This window comes from Zophobas morio, unplaced genomic scaffold (assembly GCF_036711695.1).
Source record: "Zophobas morio isolate AGI-343-1 ecotype UQ-CSIRO unplaced genomic scaffold, CSIRO_AGI_Zmor_V1 ptg000011l, whole genome shotgun sequence".
Lineage (NCBI taxonomy): Eukaryota > Metazoa > Arthropoda > Insecta > Coleoptera > Tenebrionidae > Zophobas > Zophobas morio.
The window spans coordinates 12,130,582-12,141,630 of NW_026972116.1; positions in this window are offsets into that span (position 1 = coordinate 12,130,582).

The window sequence follows — 11,049 nt, forward strand, 5'->3', positions numbered from 1 at the left end:
TTGTAACTTAATTGACTAGCTTTAAAATCCCCTGAATTATGTTTCAGATACGCAGAGTTGAAGTTATTAATTTGACGAGAGCGTTTTTTAATGGGTCATCACACGTGGGGATGAAGTGTGAAAAATCACCTGTCTGAGCTTACAACCGTGAATTAGTTTTAGAAATTTCGGAATATTCGTATTGGTTTTTACGTTTTTGAAGAGGGAACGAAAACATTTATCATTTTATGTTATTGCTACAATAAAACACAACCGCTGAACGATTATTCATTTTGACTAGAACAAACAGTGGTGATTTACGCTAGGATGCTCACTGGATTCTAAATTCACAAAGAAAAACAGTCCTACATTCTTCCAACAGATTGAGTACTAACGTCTCCTCCCAGAAGACAAATACAGTATGCGACTTAATTTATCGCATTTACATACGTAGAAAAAACGCCACATAAAGCATGTGTAGACATTTTTAAGAAAGGAAAAAGTAGCGTTACGGTTGTAGAAAATAAATAAAATATTCAAACTGGTGAATATCAGATGTTGTATTTTGTGCAAACTAAGTGAATATTTTAACTTACTGAATTTATTTTTATTATCATTTTCTAATACTATGTTAATATTTCTGGTCATACTATTTATTAGTGGAGCATCACACAATATAGAAAATTGAAATAGAAATTTTTGAGTTAACGTATACATATATCAAAAGAATAGAGTCTGTTAGTTCATTATGTCTTGTAGCTACAAATTTTGAATTGCTTGGTCTAAAATTCTTACTGGTATTTAATTTACCAAAAAATCTACAAAAAGTTCTCTCCTGAGGTTTCAATATAACCCTTTCTTAACGACAGTGAAGAAGATGCGGTTGTTAGAAATAAAAGCCATTTGCATGTTTAGTTGCCGAATGATTTTGCACTAAATGTCTGTAAAATATTATTAAATACAAATACTTATAATTGCTCGTAAGCTGCATGTTCATCATTTTTTTAATTAACAACTTATTTATTTCTAGACAATGACGCCAATCTTGGAATGTGGAGTTCGAGCTTTAAAACTGGAACCGAATTAAACAAATGCTATTGGAAAACTGATAGAGTTGATGTTAGCTCTTTTTCATACAAAATGCAAAAGAAACAATTACTCTATATGAGAGCTAAAAATACAAAATGTTTCACTGGTTGTGTATAAATAATGATTGACTGATTTGGTTTGATAAATTTTAAAAATTTTAGAGGACACAATAAAATGGCTTACAATAATTTTAGTCCAAAAAAAAAACACGGACGGTTGTTGCTATGAACGTATAAAATCAATATACTGTGTGAGACCACAACAAATTCACTTTTCTTTTTCAGAAAGAAATAATAGTGCCCAATTTAGTAAAGAGTTTAACTACATGTTTCTCAGTAGTTGTTTCTGAATTTGTTTTTAGGATAAAACTATGCTGGTTTAGAGGCAGCGGGTTTTATTTACCTGCTCTATTGTTTTTTTGAGAGAGTGGACTACTTTCAGTTTGCGTTCTTTAATATTTTTTGCATAATAACGAGATTTGCCAGTTTGTACATAATAGTAAAAATCGCCTAATACTATGCATAACTTAGATAGGATTTATCTAGGACAATTTTGAAACTACGTCATCAAATTTTCGAAAGGCATAGCAGATAATTTCGAATTATGTACCTATAGTTTCGACGTGTTTACGATAGCGTTTGACAACAATTGACAGTTGGTGTTGCACTTTCTATACCAAATTTTTAAATTTTCCTATACAATTTTCATTTTATTCTAAAAATGTAGACCTTTGCATTTTACTATCTACACGTTGCTCTTAAAGTACACCTAAAGTTTCACAGCAATGAGGTTAGTAGTTCAAAAATCTTGGGTCTATATAAACATGAAATCTTACGTGAGAAATAAGTATGATTTAAATTACACCTTAACAGCGAAATTGCAGATTATATCTAACGTCACTTTTTTATCTCTTTTGCTATAATTATATTTTAAAAACCGTCGATAATACATAAACACCATTTTTCACTTATTTACCGGAGTTTACCCTTCAAAGATAGCAATATTAAAAAATATGTTCGAAATTTGGTGCCAATTTTTCGTTTCGTTCATGCTGTTGGAAATTAGTTCTTTTTTTAATTTTAGAAACTGAAAAAAGTAGACTCTTGTTACAATTTTACAGAATTTTGTGAAAAATGTGTTGCCACCATTACAATGCAGATTTCCTTCGGCTTGACGCTTCTTTTTGTCTGTCTCTTAATAGTTTTATCAAACATATCATCTCCAAAATTTCTGAATATTTTAAATTTTACAACAAACGTTTAGATTTATCACAGTGGCGATTCGTCCAAGAGGTCAATTGGTCATTAATAACTCCCTAAAAAATAAAAACAATATTTTTTTTATTAAAACAAGATGTGCCAGTTGTCTATTGGTATATATTGTACCATGAACAAAACATTCAACTGTAAGATAACTATTGTCATTTTTGCGGTTCTTTGGGTCAATTATAAATATTGACCTCACCCAGAGTATTAAACGTAGAGATTGAATGGGAGTGAAATAAAAAATATAACAAAATTTGCTTAAAGCAAACAGAGTCAAACATAGCCCCATAAGAAGCAATCGGGTCAATGACCACGTTTCACCGAAGATCAACGAATTGCAGGTGCAGTATAATCTAGCTGTTTACGACGGACGGCCGACGGAGTTCAGAGTCCCACTACAATTTGTTTAATACCAACATAAAATGTTATTAGTGATTCACAAAACAGTACAACTCAAAGCTGAAAATAAAAACTTAAACTTTGAGAAATGATTAGAATTTAAAAACAGTGGTCGCTGTTTACCGAAAATGAATATCGTATCGCTACTTCCGTAAATCCATATTATATTTATGAACCGTTTTAAAACTCCGCGACCTTAATGTTTATGTTTATAAATTTTTTTTTTTATTAATTGAGAATGAACTAGATAAAAATAAAATATAAAAATTGGTCCAAAGTTATTTCGACAGAATTTCCTCGCCCCTGAAATACAATAAAACAAATCCAGCTTTTTTGAAAAATTATAAAATTTGATTATACGAATTTTATTTTTTTATGAGAACCCTTATAAGTGAAAATAAAGATATGTTAAAGTAAATGTAAAGAAGCGTGCAGGGCGTACGTTCCAAATGAGTTTTCCCTTAACAAAATTTTGTGATGAAATCATCAACAATTTTGCAAAGACACGTATGTCACTTTGAATAGATGCAGTGTAATACTAATGATGACGGTATTGTATTTCCAAATTTTCTGGAAAACGGAGTGAGCCGTTTTTGATTTAATCAATAAAATAAACTGACTTATTCATTAATTTTTCACTCTGTATAAGAAATTTATAAACTCTTAATGCAATGATAAATTACAAGTATAGACTTATCATATTTTGCACATTTTGGATAGGATTTACTCGTCAAAATTTTGAGATGACGTCATAAATTTTTTGGGAAAGGATAAACTTGTGTTTAACGATTTATCATGTTTCCGATAACCTTAAAATATTTACAAAATTTGACAACAATCGGTTCAGTAGTTTTGGAGATTACTTGTCTAATAAAAATGGATACAGACACCAGATAGACAGACAGATAAACGGAAACGGGAGACTACTTTTTTCGTGGTCTAGAGGTCATGACACGTCGAGAAAATATGAAAGTGGCAGTTTGGCCGATGGACTCGATTACCATACTTTCTTAGCTTACGCTCGGGAAGTAAAGAGTCATCAAATTGGCCTTAATTTTTTGTAATCAGTGTGAAATATGCAAATATGTCTACAATAATTCTAAAAGTTAAACTAAGACAGCTGACATGGCGGAAACGTCACTTATATATAATAGTTTGTATTTAAAAAACATATGCGTTTTCTTATATTAAAAAAACGTCAACTTGATGAATTTTCAACTGAATACTTGTAACCGCAATTTAACGATCCCTAGCTATTAAGAAAAAATATAAGTTTGGGTAGAGGCGCCGACGCCATATGTGCACTACATATTTAAATTAAGCGTTCCCCTCGAAGCTAAAAACAATGGCGTTTACAGAATTTCAATACCTCTATCCGTTTTCAAGACATAATAAGACCGTGGAATTTTAACTGGGACAGCCTGTATATGTACCTAACGTTACGGACAAAACACGAAATGTAGACACATCCCGTTTTGTCTAGACAAATCCAGAAATGACAAAGTTTTTTAGACAAAGCTGAAAGTGGTATCAATATTTATGTTATGTTGTTTCAATGTTTGTCAGGACAAAACGCATTCTGTCTAAATAGAATCAGAAAAATCTCATTTTAAACACGTTTATTGCAGCCTATTCATACTTACAAAAATAAAACAACAAAAAAAACCTGTAGAATTGTAGATAACTAAGGCAAGGTAGGCAAGAAGAATACATATAAAATCCTATACAAAACAGGTACGTTTTGACAGAACTTCGTAACATTTTATTTATAACAACGAGAAAGCGAAGCATGGCATTTAGAATTGCAAAGTACATTATCGTATTTACATTTCTTTGAATTGCACTTCCTCTTACATTAAATTTTCCGCGCATATACTTGTTTGATTTCTTTGTGAACCTATCTTTTAAAATACTAATACATAGTGGAGTCGGAACTCATTAATTTTAAGAATTTTGAAGTAAATTTAATACCAACTTGTTAGCACATCAATATGTAAATAGGTATGTTCTGAAAAAGTAAGGTTAGAAGTGTTAGAACATGTCATACTAACTAAATTTGCTTTGGTCATCGTTAACATGGTCACTACGCAATTTGGTTTTCGGGTAGAATCAACAGATATTTCTAGACTTGTCTAGACAAAACAGGACTTGTCTAAATTCGTGCTTTGCTCGTAACATATATATATATATGTATAAATATATACATATAATTGACCCTTCACTAGAGTTAACTACGAGCCTCCACTGATTTATCAGTTTTCTCAGAAATAGTGTACTTGATTTCTCAAAAAAATGATTGGCAAGATGATAACATTGTAATTATTTAATTAGCTATTAGTTTGATATCTCATATTTCGGAATTAGTACGTACGTTTATCATTAAAAAACTAGTGACGTCAATCCAAGAAAGGTATTTCTATAAGTCTTATCTCAAAAGCGTTTTGTTGAAAACTACTAAACACTGTTTATTCAATTTAGTTGAAATTTTAGAAATATCTATGTATAATGAAGTTTATGAAAAACAGGAAAATTGTAATACATAATATATAACGAGTGTACAATAAAAAATATATTTGGACTGTGAGTAGGCAACTAAATATACTCTACAGCATTGATGGTTTCATCATCACTATCTTAAATACAGTCGGATTGACACATAATTGACATTTTATTTGATAGCATTTCCTAGACTTATTAATGTATCAATTTTTCGAGGTTTATTGTTATTCCAGTGTGTGAGTTTTGCTGTTGGTACACGAAATACGATTCTACTTAGTTACTTTCAGCAGGATGGTGCTTCTGCTCATACAACTGAAGCTACAATAGAGTTTATGACAATAGATCACATGACTACACTCCTTACGGTTATTTGTTCAATTCAAGTTACGCAACACCCTTAAATGGCTGAAATCAGATAATTTGTGGATGTAAAAATATTGTAACTACCTATTTATTAATTTTATTTCAATAATAATCTACGTTAAGCAGATTTGTGCTAAAAGGAGAAAATGTTATTTAACCTAACATTATTTTGTTTTACACTCTAAAAAGGCCGTAAACAACTGAATTTTCATTGCCTGTCTCAAATATATTTTATTAAACATTCGCTATTATATTTAATATTTCATTCTTAAACATAGAATGTGTGGTACTTGGTTTGCATTCGAAACGAGGAATGTTTGGCGATTTTTTTTATATACCAACGTACACTTGAATAAAAATGTTCAAAACCATTCTAACAAATTAGATAAAAAAATATTTTCTACTAGAAGTACATTCCAAATAGAACGGAATTGGCGTTTTACATTTTTTTACTATTACCTTCAGTTAAAACAAAATGACTATAGTAAAAGTTATATTTATCTATTAAAAAAATATAAACTTATTTTTAAAACATATACATAGTAACAAAAATCAATCTACTACTGCAAGTTATTAGTATTTAATAAATCCGCCTTTTTTTAGAGAAACTAAGATTTAAGTAATATTTTACCCACTGAGTACTGGAAGCAGATACTTTATTTTCGTGCACACATCCAACTCTGCATCTCATTTTTTTTCTATGCAGCATGCACCGTATACCCTTTTATGAAAACTTCCATCTCTTGAATAAATCTTTCTGCAGCATTTGAATTATTATAATTCATTTTCGCGTCTGCAAAACCATATTCTCGACTGACTGCGTCTGCAAATATTGATTTAAATTTCGTGTTTCGATAATAATTGGCAGTAAATTATTTAGGATTCCGGGCGAGTTCGCATAAGGCAGTCGGGTGGTGGTCGAAATTCCGGGTGGAGAGGGCCCGGAGCGGCCGCCAGGGCTAAAGTGGGATTAGTGGAGCTCGAGCCAATCAAGGCTAGCGGAGGGTTCGTGTGTTGTGGCCCTCGATTACTCTGACGGCACAAAGGGGGAAACCACAAGAAACTCCTGCTGCCTGGTGTTCTGTATTCGTCAATAACACTAACTTTCCCGACAGACTTCATAACCACGAGAGCATAAAATTCCAGCTGTAGAGAAGTTGTATGTGATTTAGACTATGTATGAACGTGTAGAAGGAGCACACCTGTGATAAATTTACGGTGTAATGTTAACTAATGTTGGTTACATATTATTCTCTGTCATCTGATGATTTTGTATCATAGTTGTCGAGGGTTAATTTGAAATAGCAATAAATAGATAGAAATAAATTTTGTAACTTTAGTAACACATGGAAACTAAGCGAGACTCGTGGTCTGCATTAAATTAGATGTGGAGTATTTTATTTTCATTGGTTTTTGAAAAAGAAGTGTCTAAAATGTCTCGTAAAAGATTATACAAATTCTTCGCTTTCGACATTTACGATTAACACAAATAAATTGGAGTTGTGTGTATTATTTTGTAAAAAGTAACTTTCATTTACTAAGTAAAAATTTGTTTAAATGTTAATAGATACTCCTGTATTTGTGGTTGCCGACTTAATGTGCAGCCTATGATTTTTTGGATATTTTATTTATTTTATTTTATAAGACTACATTTAAACATTTAGAAAAACATTGTAAATATGGAGAATTTAAACGTATAAATTGACTTAAGGTATATAAGTCACAACTGAGATAAAAACAACGAAACAACATAAAAAGCTTCACTAATTTGTGCTTTTAAAGATTTTTATGACAGTGTAAGATTTGTCCTAGAATTTGTAGAAGGATTTAATTTGCACTTTCAGTCATTGTTCAGTACAATTACAGACATACGTTTCCCTTTGCAGTAACAAAAAAGTTTCACGTTCTCATTAGTTGATGTCAATGCAAACAGACTTTCTTTTCCAAGATATGGCGAAATAAAAACCGTATAGAGTGTGCAAGACACAAATTTTCTCCGTGGATGAAATGAGTCGGAAGTAAAGCTGAACTCTTAGCCTGGTTTAGCTCGAATTCCGGGCATCTCGTTCCAACTTGGCACTTACCTAATCACGTGTCTCACTCCGTTTCCCGTATTCCATGGCAGATGATGCCAGGTGCCATTCTAAGCTGACTTGATTCTTTGGGATTTATCTAGTGTCGCTGGTAGATCTCGGATGGGCCAATTGATTTAGAGCAAGGAGCAGAAGGAAATTAGGAGTCGATAAATGACGTGCCTCGCCAAACTATGTCACGAAACAAACGGCCCGATCACAATAATTCTTCCGATGAGATTTAAAGGTTTATCCGGAGCTACATTACGCGGCTTGTTATTTAAATCCGGAGGCTTTTTATTTCAATTTTGCGCGATTTTCCAGCTTACTCTTAAATTAGCACGGCATTTAACCTAATGGATTTTCGATACGTCCCATTATATCTATATTTAAAAAAAACTATAGCCAGCTACAGGTAGCTCGTTTGCTGCTTTCTCTAATTACGCGATTCTTCCAACGGTTTTTCTGTGCTTTTCGAAGGGAAATAGGGGAGACGCAAAAAATGTGGCACGGCTTTATCGCTCATCACAAGCTGAAGCTGGACTAATATATTTTTTAAAAGGATGTAATCACTATATTGTTCAAAGTCTACTGTTTTATTGTTTTGTATAATGGCATGTTATTATATACACATTTAACTTCATATACATTTTAAAACTCCTAAAAATAAAAAAAAGTTTCAGCTGCAGATTTTTTGAAACCCAATTTCCTCGTCTCTGAAGCAAAACCAATACCCTATACCTCGTCATGGTGTATTCTTCAATAGACTCTAACGTCCTGTTAGACGTAAAGAGTACCCCATACGAGTAAGGTTAACTCACAACCTTCAAAACCAAAGCCTGTCCAGTTCGAAAAATAGTACTTTTAAAGGACACCATCGTACGATGACCAATCGTGGAAGTCCGTGGCAGTCCTCACCAAAAAAGTACCAATGCGGTAGGTAGGAGTACCTGGAAGCAAATTCTGCAGCCCTCTTACGAGGAACTGAAGGCTTGAGCCATTTGTGCCAGAGCTTCCATTAGAAAAGCAATGTGTTCCACATGGAAGTGAAAGTCGTTATTCCATAAAATTATATCCTACCGATAGCTATACCGAATAGGATCATACTGCTCCTCTATATGGAGGTGACGTTTACCAGGTGTCTGGTTTCCTGTTTCCAGAGCCAATACTTAGAACAATCAGAATAAATTAAAATAATTCAAAACGCATCTGTGTTGATGCCAAATCCTCATTTTTAGGTTACAATTAAACACGAAATTCCTTTAAACAAGAAAACGAAAAAAGAAGGTCTGCCATATATTGTTGACTTATTTCAAGAAGAAAGTGTAGCACATCGATCAAAGACAGTAACAAAAGCAACATTAGGAAACGAGGATATTATATATGGGACAGTAGAAAATGAATGGAGCAACGTCTATTCTACAATGGTAGAGGCAGCAAAACTCGGTTTGACAGAGATAGAAATAAAAATAAAAATGATACTGGCTGGTGCGACGAAGAATTAGCAGAAAATGGAACAAGAAGCAAACCAAAGCAAACAAGCAAAGTCTAACAACGACAAGACACCCGAGCAAAACTCAGCTAAATAAAAAAGTTCAGATCTACTAGCAAAGGACAAGAAAGAGGACAACGAAAAAGCAACAGAACCTATAGAACAACAAACAACAAAAAATAACGTGCCAAAGAAAAATATGTCAATCAGGACTTGAAGATCCACCGTAGATCAAATCTTTACTTTGAAAACGATACCGAACAATAGTAGTTACAATTAGAATTTACGGTTACACCTGCTTTTTAATGATTTTGTGCAGGGATAATATGATTATATCTTGATAAGAAGCTCTACGAAGGAAGGGAAAATTTAGAAATTCCAAAGAAATTGATAAAGATAAAACAATAAAACCACAATAAAAGGCAACTTTTCTGAAAATGAGAAGTTGTGATAAGGAGACACACAGTCTACTGATGTATTTAACCTAGTATTAGAGGCTATTGTAAGAAAAAGTAAGATCCAAAAAACTGGTCTAATTAAGACAAGATGACTCCGTATTATTAGTAAGATCAAAGAAATAGGCGGAAAGAACATTTAGACGTTTTGAAGAAGAAGCAAGAAAATATGCTGTTATGGCAAATAAATAGAAAACAAAACTTATGACAGTGGGAGATAGGGATATTCGAAGAATCGAAGAAAATAAGCATATCAAGCTCACAGCACGTAGAGAAGAACACAACATTAAAAAAGTAGAGGAATAACCTTGGAATAACGATAACGAGCAAGGTACAGGAATTAAAAGAAATAAAGAAAATAATTCTAGGAAAACAAATACACGAACATATGAAATAAGTATACGATGGAAGTGAAACATGGGTTATGATTAAGCAAAAGAAACCAAAATTAGGGATTTGGTAATGAAAAGTCTTGTGAAAGATCATTAGGGTAAGATAAAACAGAAGATGGGGAATGGAGAAGAAAAACAAATCCAGAGGTAGAAGATATATTAATAGATGGATTGAGAATTATCCAAAAACGAAACGAGCGCAAAGAACCTAGTGATTTGGACATAACCATGAAATGCCAGAAAAAAATATCAAAAAAATTTTAGAATAGGGAAGAGGAGCGAACGAAAGAAAAGGACGTCGAAGAAAAAAATGGTTGAAATTGGTAAGGAGACATATAGGTTAGATATACTGAAAGAAAATGGAAAAAATGGAAATAAGTTATGAAGAATATCCAATCAAAAGTCCTTCAAAACCTTTAACGCTAATATTAATTTCTATTATGTAGTATTATATTGTTACAAAATAAACCTATATACCGTCCCGGTACGACGCCTATGGGGGATAGAGACTTTTCTGGTATGTGCGGTGACGACGGCCGGGCGGCGTTCGCATAAAGACAAGTCTGGAACCGGTTACCGGAAGTCTCGATTGCGGGTCCGGAAAAACTTAGAAGCGGCGTTTGCGATCCATATAGAGAAATGGATGGATTTAAATAGAGACCACCGTCGGGAACGATTATTTAGTCAGTTCAATCCACGTGAGTACAGTTAAGTTGCGCCGGAATTATTTTGTACATCATCGCTGTATAATCAGTCGTGTAAACTCGAGTTATAAAGAAATAAATACCCACGTCGATTTTTAATACCCGTACATCGTAACAATATTTTGACTACAAACTTAATGACATTAAAATTTTTACAAAACAAGAAAAATCTAAGTAAAACGTAGTCCGAACTTCTTTAGTGTTCGTTTGGTGGCTTCTAATTTTCAATGTTTCGCACATTGTCTTTATTTTTACTTCCCGAGTGTAAACAAAGAAAGTATTATAACGGGGGTCCATAGGGCGATTGGCTACTATCATGTTTACTGTCTGTCTATCTGTC